We start from the raw sequence: 10,576 nt of genomic DNA on the forward strand, positions 1-10,576 counted from the left end.
CCCGTGGACGGTGCAAAGCGATCCCGGTTCGATTCCCGGGTGAACGGGAGCGCTTTTAACTCCCTCTCGTCGCCGAGGTGCTCCGGTCCGGAGGGTCCGAAAGTCGGGCTTTACACGAGTCTAACACACATAGACTTTTCAATTAATAGTAAAGGCCCACATACACCTGCGAGTCAAAAGCGCTTGTTGAAAGTGAAACACCTGTAGACAAGGAAGATTCCGATAGCCCAACGTCAAGCGATCGAAATCCTGGTTTCCTATTGGTGTTTCACTTTCAACAAACGCTGTGCAACAAACAATGTTACGCTTAAAACAACTTGGAGACCCTAAAAACTGCTTGACGACATATTACCGTTGTCGCAATCCGACTAGGTGACCAAAGGATCCAAAGGGCGACAATTCGTCGCTTTCCTGACGTAAGGGCGTAACTATACACTCGACGATGAACCCTGTTGTCCATATAACTCAGTGCTTTCTCAGGCTCATCTCAAATTGTAGTTACGCCCTTATGTCAACCAAGCGAAGAATTTTGGTCAAAAATTTCATGTCTAACTCCCTGCGATGACTCGTTGCACTGCACGTGCATCATGCTGTAAGGAATTTCTTCAGAGATGTGATGCAAAAAAAAAAAGCGCGGGGTGAAGAACAGTGAACTTCGAGCGTCGCTCAGCATGGCGCCAGAAATGGGATTCTGGCCAAGGATTCTGTTTTGCTGCTTTGTTTTGCCGATTTTAATTTCAGTTTCATAATCGTTTCAGTCTGTGTACCTTTAAAAAATTAAATTGGTGCAACATGCGCAAAAATTAAAAAAAAAAAAAAAAAAAAAAAAAAAAAAAAAAAAAAAAAAAAAAAAAAACAGTGCATTTTCTTCAGCCCTCTCTGGTGTTCCTTTCTGTTCATCCAAGTCCTTATCAGAGACAAAATATTTTAGAGACATCCCACTACTTATCTTCCTTGTAACCTTATCGGCAAAATTTAGTTTCGGATGCCAACGCTCAAATTCACTGAATGATGGCTCAGAACCTTCGCAAAAACTTGCCTCAAGACAAAATCTCATCCGACACTCATCAGTCATTATAAGGTGAATTTTCCTCGATTTTTTGCTCAACTAGGCGCCCAACGATCATCGTTAGGTGGTAAGTATTGTTGAATTCCGGTTTTAACTTTTGCCTAACTTGATTATAATACTCAGAGTGTCAGTGTGGGGTCTCCAAAATAAATTTTCTCGACTGATACCTGCTCTAAAATTCAGTGGCGCGAAGCTTGAATGATCGATTATAGATATATCCCAATTTAAACCTGTGGTAAAGAATCGATTATATAAGGTGCTGTTTGGAACATCCTGCTTATTGATCCTTTTCCATAAGTTTAAATTAACTGCGTTAAGCGGAAAGGAACCAAGCCACATCGGCTTTTGCCAAATTAAACTGGGTAATATAATTTTTTACATGAAAAAGGTTGTGCTCATTTTTGTCCAAATTTCAGTGAATTTTTCGCATAGTGCGGGACGAATTCCGTAAGATTTTTAAAGGAATCCACACAAACGTTCTCCTCAAAAAAATTAAATTGCTCGGTTAAATTTGGCAATAGGTGATGTGGCTTGGTTCCTTTCTACTGAACGCGGTCCAAATGGCTAATCAATCGATGGATCGCAAAGTACAACACGTCACTGAGCCGTAAGTGTATTTCTGTACGAGCCACGGCTAGCAAATGCTCTAAAGCGTCTCGAGGCCCATTCCCGATTCCTAACCTCACTGGGAAAAACAAGTCGCTTGGGTCTAGAGTCCAGACTCTTGAAAACAATGACAAGAAAAAATACTCTTGGTTTGATCGGACTTTTGCCTGGATCAAAAGGAAATCCACTTAAATTAAGATCGGTTCTCGATTTAAGTAAAAATCCGATTAAATCAAGAGTATTTTTTCTTGACATTGTTTTCAAAAGTCTGGGCTCTAGATCCAAGCGACTTTCTTTCCAGTGTAAATGTAAGCAAATTCCAGATAAGCGCGGCAAACGTGGACGTCTAAGCGGGTCCTCAGGGTTGACGTGGCATTTACACAACGAAACTGGACCGATATCGACATCCATCGTAATCGCTCGTAAAGGGTAACCTTCGGGGACCTTCGGGAGCACCAGAGCGCGAAAATCCGATGTCCTCCGCGATGAGCGATGAGACAAGCGGTGAAACGATTATTCAAGAGCCGCCGCGTGTGAAAATCCTCCCAATTCGAGCCGGCTCTTACGGCGACGTACGGCGGATCCGCGGTCATCCGACAACGGTGCGCCCGACTCATCGATGGCTGGTGACGACCGACACGTAACCGGTGGTGTAATCCGGCCGGACTTCTGTCTGGTGTCCGATTGGCGTAATAGCGACTTAAGCGACGATTTGATCGATCTGGTGGGTGAACGGTTTTTTCCTGCCCTTTTTTCGTCGCTCGTCTTTGCTTCGAGAGCAAAAAAGAAAGGTGTCTCGCAGTGGCGTGGCGTGAATTGCGATATATCGATTGTTATGCCATTTAAACCTGTGAAAAAAGATCGATTATCAGGGTGTTCCCAGCGAACACCTTAGTAATCGATTCTTTACCATAGTTTCAAATAGCGAGATATCGATAATCGATTATTCACGCCACGCCACTGGTGTCTCGAATCGTGATACCTTGCGTTTGGTATCGTATCGTTACAGATCGTATTCGATACATCGAACAAGTGCGATTGTATCGATATCGATTGGTTCAGCATGTAAACATAGCTTCAAAAGTCAATTTAGAAATCTGAGGGAACGGGTCTTTTGGATAGATTGTTTATTCTTCTGAGCACCAAATGCCGATGAAAAGTGAAATGGTTAGGAATTCTCTCATTTTCAGCTTTTTCAACGTAAATCCTGAAAAAAAAATTCGAAGTTATGTTCTATTGTTTTGAACTAAACGATACTTCGAACCAGTATCAAATACGGTCTTGATAACTACATGGACTGCGTTTAGCCGAAAGGAACCAGGGCACATCAGTTTTTGTCAAATTTGACTGGGCAATTTGATTTTTTACAAGAGAACTTCGTAGGGATATACCTTTGAAAATGTTGAGGAATTCGCTTCGTACTATGCAGAAACTTCACTGAAATTTGCACACAAATCTGCACAACCGTTTTCATATTAACAATTAAATTTCCCAATAAAATTTGGCATTAGCTGATGTGACTTAGTATAGTTCCTTTCTGCTTAGCGCGGTTCATGTATATCTGGTTAAACGACCACATAACAGGAGGAAGCCCGACTGACCACCTAAAAGATGGGCTCAGTACTTTTTTGTTTTTTTTTTGGTAATTTTTTTTTTTATAACGATCAAACAGTAAACTCTCCCTATACTATACTGTTTGTTAGGACATAAGCTAAATTTTCTTCTATTTCATCTACTTTCGTGAGTATATGGTAAGGTATCAGACAAATTGCCCTTACTAAACTGGGGTTATGCCCTAAGATATTGGCAAGGAAAAGAAAAATGAGAGGAAGAAGAAAATAAGAAGGTGAAGTCTTAATCCATTGAAGTGGCAATTGATGTTTATTTTCCCTTACCGTATGGCGATTCTGAGGGACATTTAATTTGTTTGTCTAATTCTTATGTTTTTTTTCTTTGAAATTTCCCTCCAGTGCCGTCTTAATTAAAGCTAGTTAATAAATATCTCAGATTTTTAATAAAATAAAAATAGTTGATCTTTTCAATTACTTGATTTTAAGGTGTCAACAAAGCGTCTAGACAGGAACGAGTGGAATTTTTTAAGATCTTCAAGATGTGATAAAAATAGCACATTCTTTTCCCGATCAGAGAAAAGCCTCTTACTATATAAGGGTAGCTTTGACAGATATGTAGGTGGGCTCCATTAGAAGCTAGCACTTGTCATTTCAAAAATAATCTCCGGACATACGTCTATTCATAATTTTATGTTATCTAAAATCCTCATTTTTTCTTCTCAGAAGTTCACTTTTAGATAAAACTAACTCACGTATTTCAATTTTGAGAACGTATCAACGATTGAGCGTTTTTGGGTCATTAAAAACTGCAAACATAAAACAATCGTACCAAAATATTGATGCAAGCATTAATAATGCAAAAAGTCGTTGCGTTCAATGATAAGCAAGTATGCCTGAGAGACTTAAACGCAAGGATATGAATGTAAACCTTCCGCAACCTCACAAAAATTACCGCAGTGTTGTCTCTCACAGACATCAATTTTATTCGGATTCATTTAATGACCTGGTGACTATTGAGATATCAGGTTTAATCATATCCAACGATTGAAAAAATAATCAAGGAAAAAAATTAACGAGCCAAGAAAGATCAATGAGAAAACAAACTAAAAGATCCCATGTGAAGCCATTCGGCAAAATATGGCGGACAACTTGGCAACTTTTGAAAAACGATTTTTCTCTCCAGAAAGTTAGGACTGCTAAAACCGATGTATTTTTTTTACGAAATTGGAATTTGGCATAGAAAATTTAGAAAATATATTAGATTAGAATTAGAATTTAGAAATTTAGTTGATTTTTTACGACAGATTAATACGCAAGCTGGATCCATATTTACTTTCAAGTTATCAGGATCTAGATGGGTCCTCGTAATATAATTCTGTGATTGGAAAATTAATCACTAAATAATATACTGTAAGTTGTAACAGAAGTCTAGTAATAAATCACAAATCGGAAATCGGAAAAAAGTCGATGAAAAAAAAAACCATCTACGAAAGAGTAGTGAAAGTGGTCGAATTGTGCATTGTGCAGATTCTGAGTTCTGAGATCTCGATTGGAATTGTGCGAGGCATATACGAATAAACACTCAGTAAAAACAAACGAAATCGTGATAAAAATAGCATAAAGAATACGTTGTGTGTTTTGCATTTCCTGATCTTTTAATATATCTGGACATCCAGTTCTAGGATACGATCCCTGTGTCTTTAAGGACACGCTGCCGTGTTTAGATTTGACCTCTTGTAGTTGGCCCCGAAAAAAAATCTGTTGTCCACAAAAAAACTCAAAACTAAGTTCTTGGTACCGGATCATACCGGAGACCTCTACAAAAATTTTGGACGAACACGCCGGAAAATGCCAAGCCGGACCTGAGTAATGACATTTAAAGCTTGCAATCCCAAAACGTAGTTTCGAGAAAAAGCTGATTGACATCTAACCTGTCATGTGCGATATTGCCGGATTATAATGCAACTTTACACTCTTTGTCGGCACAAAATACTGAGCCGTCACAATGTGTTCTCAAGACACAGGAAAGCGATTTCGATCGAAATCTTAAAATCCGATTTTTCCAGCGGGCTAAACAAAAATCGCTCTACGAAAAGTTTCGTCTCAATGCGTTCCCGACAGGTGATCACATTTAAGGGAGCGAAAGACCCGAAACTATATCGCGAACACACTAAGAAAGACAGTGATCATATCTTCAGAACGTCACGCCAAAATAAACTAAAATAGGTGCGCAACCATTTTTTCTTAAAAAAAATTTAATTTTCTCTTTATTTTTGGTAACCAGAGATTGTGATGCGCACTTTTTATTTATTTTTCTTGTCAACGTTCCCAAAAAAAAAAAAAAAAAAAAAAAAAAAAAAAAAAAAAAAAAAACAACAGCTGAAGCGTGTAGGATCGAAAATTGAATCAGTGAGAACGAAAACACACCAACTCGGAAAACACTGAAAAAAAAGTAGCTTGGCTTATGCATGATGATTCTTGAATTTGCCGCCAAGAATTTTTTTTATCTTGCTTAAAGCTGAATTTTTCTTGAAACAAGAAAAATAATGCTTGGGTTAAGCAAAAAAGTAGTTTAAATTAAGCAACAAAATTCTTGATTTAAGAAGAAGTACTTCTTGGCGGCAAATTTATAAGATTCTCTTTTTTTCAATGAAAGGAAAAAAATCAAGACACGCACACAAAACTGCACAGTAGGTGAAGAAGTTAGTTTAAGGAAAATATTTTTGCTGCCAAAAGACAAGTACTTATGGACACTTTAAAGGTCCAAGTTGGAACAGATGCGTTAACTGCAATGACCTTTATGTGAATTAACTGTCTTTAGTGGAAATTGAGCATATTCGAGTTACCGAGTTAATGTGTTTTCGTTCTCATTGATTCAATTATAGTCGAGGAAAGAAAATGCGATGTCGTACCTGTAAAGGCTAGTGAAAACGAACACTCTAGAAAACGCTGACGAAAGGGCGTGCGCGGAACACTGCACTTCACCGATGCTGACGGGACCAATATAACAAGTGTTCCACCCGCCCAGAACCACCGTTTTATATGGGGCTAACTAAAGTCTGCCGGAACGGGTGCTGGCGGGGGGAGCGGGGGGGAGGACCCCATCTCGTCTGCGGCCGTGTCTCCGCCTAACCGCGAGGGAGGGGGAGGGTCACTCGCGGTAAAGTTGGTTCAGGTGAGGTTCCGTGAAACAGATCTCTGTTGATATTCTCGGATCTGCATGACGTCCAACTGTCCGACGTCTTTGTTGTGGAAAAGAACTTTCTGGAGGATTCTCCATGCCGTTGTAATTAGAGAGTGCAAATCGCACTTTTTGCTTGTTTTCACTTATTTTTTTCCAACTTTGCCGCAGCAACAGCAATGGAGAATTTCCAGGTGTCAAAACTTCGATGTGCACGGCAAAAAATGGATTGTTGGTTTATCAATTTAATTGGGAAAAAAATATGTCTGACATGTTTCAAATGTACATTTTACAATAGTGGAAAGGTAATTTCATCACGGGGATGGTGAAATTGCAAATCGCACTTTTTGCTTGTTTTACTTATTTTTTTCCAACTTTGCCGCAACAACAGCAATGGAGAATTTCCAGGTGTCAAAACTTCGATGTACACGGCAAAAAATGGATTGCTGATTTATCAATTTAGTTGTTAAAAAAATATCTCCGACATGTTTCAAAAATACATTTTACAATAGTGGAAGGGTAATGTAACGACGCGGATGGTTAAATTAGCATTTTTAATTGTAGAATCTACATTGGAACATGCCTGACACTTTTTCTAACTATAATCTTGTTAAATCAGCAATACCATTCACTTTCATGTAGCCTGTGTGTAGTCTAAACACGAGGATATCCTTTGGTTCATATATTGAACGATTATTGGAGAGGATATGACAATATGATATAATTTTCTGAAACACATGTTTTAATGGGAAATTCTTTCAGATGACGTAACTTGTCGGTAAATTTTCTTACATCTATAAATATGTTTTTAGACTGTTTCTCATATCAGAAAAAAATTATAAAAATTACTCTGAAATCAGCTCTTCAAGGACTTTCAGATGAAGCAAGAAATAAAAAAATTTGCGCTTCCATTGAAGCAGTGTAGGATCAAGAGGATACATGGGCACTTTTCGAGCTACAAAAAATATTTTCATGCCATGCTAAAAAATGCGGTTCTGTTTAGAAAACCATGCACTGAACAATGAAAAGCATCCCACATTCGAGTCAGAATTTCATCTCCGTTTACAATATTTCAACCAAACCTGGCCTTTCTGTATCATTTCAGAACATATTGAAAGTATTTTCAAATGAAAGCGCTAAACTATTGTGAGGTTATTCTGAAATATTGTAAAATGGTACCTAAAGATTCTTTAATATTCTCATAATGTTCTCCACATATTCTGCTTGATTTTCTACCCTTGCGTTTAAGTCTCTGCGCCGTTACATGGGTAGCAAAATTGGGTTGCAACGTACCTTCAGATTAAAAGGTTTTATCTGATACTATGTAGGAGGTTCGCCCCTTGGCCACTACGCGGCCAAACCCCCGGGGCACTGCGCGCCCCCATAGGCCGCTTCTTACTCCCCTTCCTCACCCCGTCCATCGAGCGTCTTAAAAAAAAAAAAAAATTATTACAATTTTCCCGTTTGGACTTACGAACACAAACCAAACAAAATTCTGTGTTGATCATGGTACATTTTGCGGTAAATTAAGCGAAGAAAACAATGGAGGGACTGGGAAACTCCAGAGTCTAACGAAAGCTTGGGTCATTTTGTTGTTTACTTTCCGTATTGACCGAACTTTTGTGATGAGTTTTCTCTCTGTGTGATGTCATTGACGGCAATTTGTTATTTTCAATTTTTTCTCTTTGCGATAAGTGAGGGGTGAAATTCAAATAAGAAGAGGCGATATAATCCACATTATGGCTGTATTCTACCCTTTACATTTTAATTCAAGTTACTATCTTTCATTATCGTTTACTTTAAGTTAATATCTTTTAGTCCCCTGTGTCTCAATCAATCAATCTAGAGTAAAAAAAGAAAAAAAAATCAACGCTGCTTGTGAAAAGGGCTAATAAAAGCATTAATTAAGAATTTACTCACATGTATAACGTGCTTGAGCTTGATCCGAAAAAATATATATCAGAGGTATAACTTATTTAAATACGGCCATAGTTGATTTTGCACGAGCCAAACAGTATTTATATGCCATGGAAAGAACCGTCTGTTCAAAAATTACATTTAATTAAATAATTAGGGTCCGTCCAAGAATGAAGCCAGGCACTTGGGGGAAGGGGGCTCTAGAACTGCGTGACTGGCCACCTTAAAAGAGCATAGAAGGGAGAGAGGAGGCACATTGGGATTGAGTCAGTCAGAGAGTCGACATACAATTTTTGACTAAAACTGAAAATTTTGTTGTGTATTTCGTCACATATTAAATTTTGAGGAGTGCTTCTAGAGGAAAGTTTCACAAAAAAACCGATGGAACCACTTTCAGAACCTCAAAATTGTGTATAAACGGAGTTATAAGCGTTTAAAGTTTCCAAATTTTGTTTGGCCTCTGTGAGACGTGACACGGGGAGAGGGAGGGGTTTAAAATCTGGAGAAAAGCTTGACGATGTTAATGGACGGTCATCAATTTGAATTGAAAAAAACAATGATTTGAATAATCAGGCATAAAAATAAAATGTTTTTATTCGCCAAGAGAAAGACGAAAAAAAAAACCGCAGACTTTAAACAGCGGCCTCTTTGCTCGGGTTTTCGGAAGTGGAGCAGCAGTCGAAACCGCATCGATCGGTTCTTCCTGCGTCCTCTTCTCGCTCTCACAGTCAGTGCTGCCAATCTGCACAGAGCCCACAGATTTCTCCAAAAGAGCCTTTCAATAGACTGATTTAGTGGGTACGTCATTCGATATAATAGTTTTTGCATGAATTTACACATTTTAGCGGGAGAACGCTCATTTATGAACATTCTTGGGCATCTTGGTTCACTGGAAAAAAAAACAAACGAATTGGATCTAGAGTCCAGACTCTTGAAAACATTGACAAAAAAAATACTCTTGATTCAAATGGATTTTTGCTTGAATCAAAACGAAATCCGCTTAAATTAAGATGCTTGGTTCTTGATTTAAGCTAGATTCTGATCGAATCAAGAGTATTTTTTCTTGTCGATGTTTTTAAGAGCCTGGACTCGAGATCCAATGTGTTTTTTTTCAGTGTTTGATATTAGAATCTAAAGATTGTCAGTGACATTCTTCGTGTTACAAGATAGGCTGCCCTTTTGCCGGCTGATGGAGAACCTGACAGGGCGGGTGTGACAGGGATCAAAAAGACGTAAACATCGTCAAACGTCACTCATGAAGTCCCTTAACCTTTTTCAATTTTTGTCGAGTTATTTGAGATAGTTAATTCTTGTGAGGATTGTGCAACTTTTAAAGAGCATCAAGTTACAGGGTTAGTGTGCATTGTGCAGCCATGTTCTAGACTTTCGCATTTTCAGGGCTTAAGGCCAAGTGAAATATGCTTCTGTAGATCTACTCATCAGTTCTCTGAAAATGTGCCATCATGAAAAGATTCGTGCTCCAGAGAGACCCGGGGACTTGTTGAACTATTGGAAGATGCACTGACCATTGGACCAACCTGACTGGCATATGAACAAATTGTATTTGAAGAAACTTTACCGCCCTGATAGCACAGATTGCAAATGCACGGTAAAATTATTGCCGCACTGCACTGGAAAGCTGGGCACGTTGCCTATACACTGATCGAAGGGACAAACCTCTCATTAAAAATTGCTGATGAAATTGAAATTAGTTGCAGTGTATTGCTTTGCAAATTGCAGCTTATCGTTTTGACACATGGAATTCATATTTTTGATTGTTTATATTCAACGGTTACTGACCAACTGAAGTAAAAATATTGCAATTTCATGGTAAAAATGTGGCGATTTATTGCATTAAATCCCAATTTTTTTATTGCGCCATACTAATTAATTGAGCAGTAGGGCGGGCTCCTTCTCAAATTTCCGTCACGTAAGACGGTTTGTATGTGTGTGTGCGTGTTTGTGTTTAACTTCTTAATTTATTCGTAAAGAGGGAATTCTGTAAAGGTATACTTCAAAGAAGTTCTCCTCTATCAGAATATTGATGATCGCGGAGATAGAAAAGCCATATGCAAATCATCCACCCTCAGGTTTCCACAGCATCTGTTGATGCTATTATAAGGCCGATATGCACCTATTTTATTTGGGGCTAATTAATCGAGAAATATGACAACGTCCCCTCCCAAAGGCAAAAAATCTGGGAAGTAGCAAGTGTGACGCGCTTTGCGCAGG

General features: G+C 38.6%; 1 protein-coding gene across 1 annotated transcript in view; it reads right to left on the bottom strand.

Moving 5' to 3' along the window:
• The window catches only part of LOC109044606 (uncharacterized), a 37,351-nt gene extending 31,039 nt beyond the window's left edge, over window positions 1–6,312 (bottom strand). Inside the window, exon 1 of the mRNA XM_019062428.2 lies at window positions 6,159–6,312. The gene's annotated coding sequence lies outside the window, so the exon portion shown is untranslated. The remainder of the gene's footprint in view (window positions 1–6,158) is intronic.
• Between the last annotated feature and the right edge of the window lie 4,264 nt (window positions 6,313–10,576).

Source organism: Bemisia tabaci, chromosome 10, assembly GCF_918797505.1.
Source record: "Bemisia tabaci chromosome 10, PGI_BMITA_v3".
Taxonomy (NCBI): Eukaryota; Metazoa; Arthropoda; class Insecta; order Hemiptera; family Aleyrodidae; genus Bemisia; species Bemisia tabaci.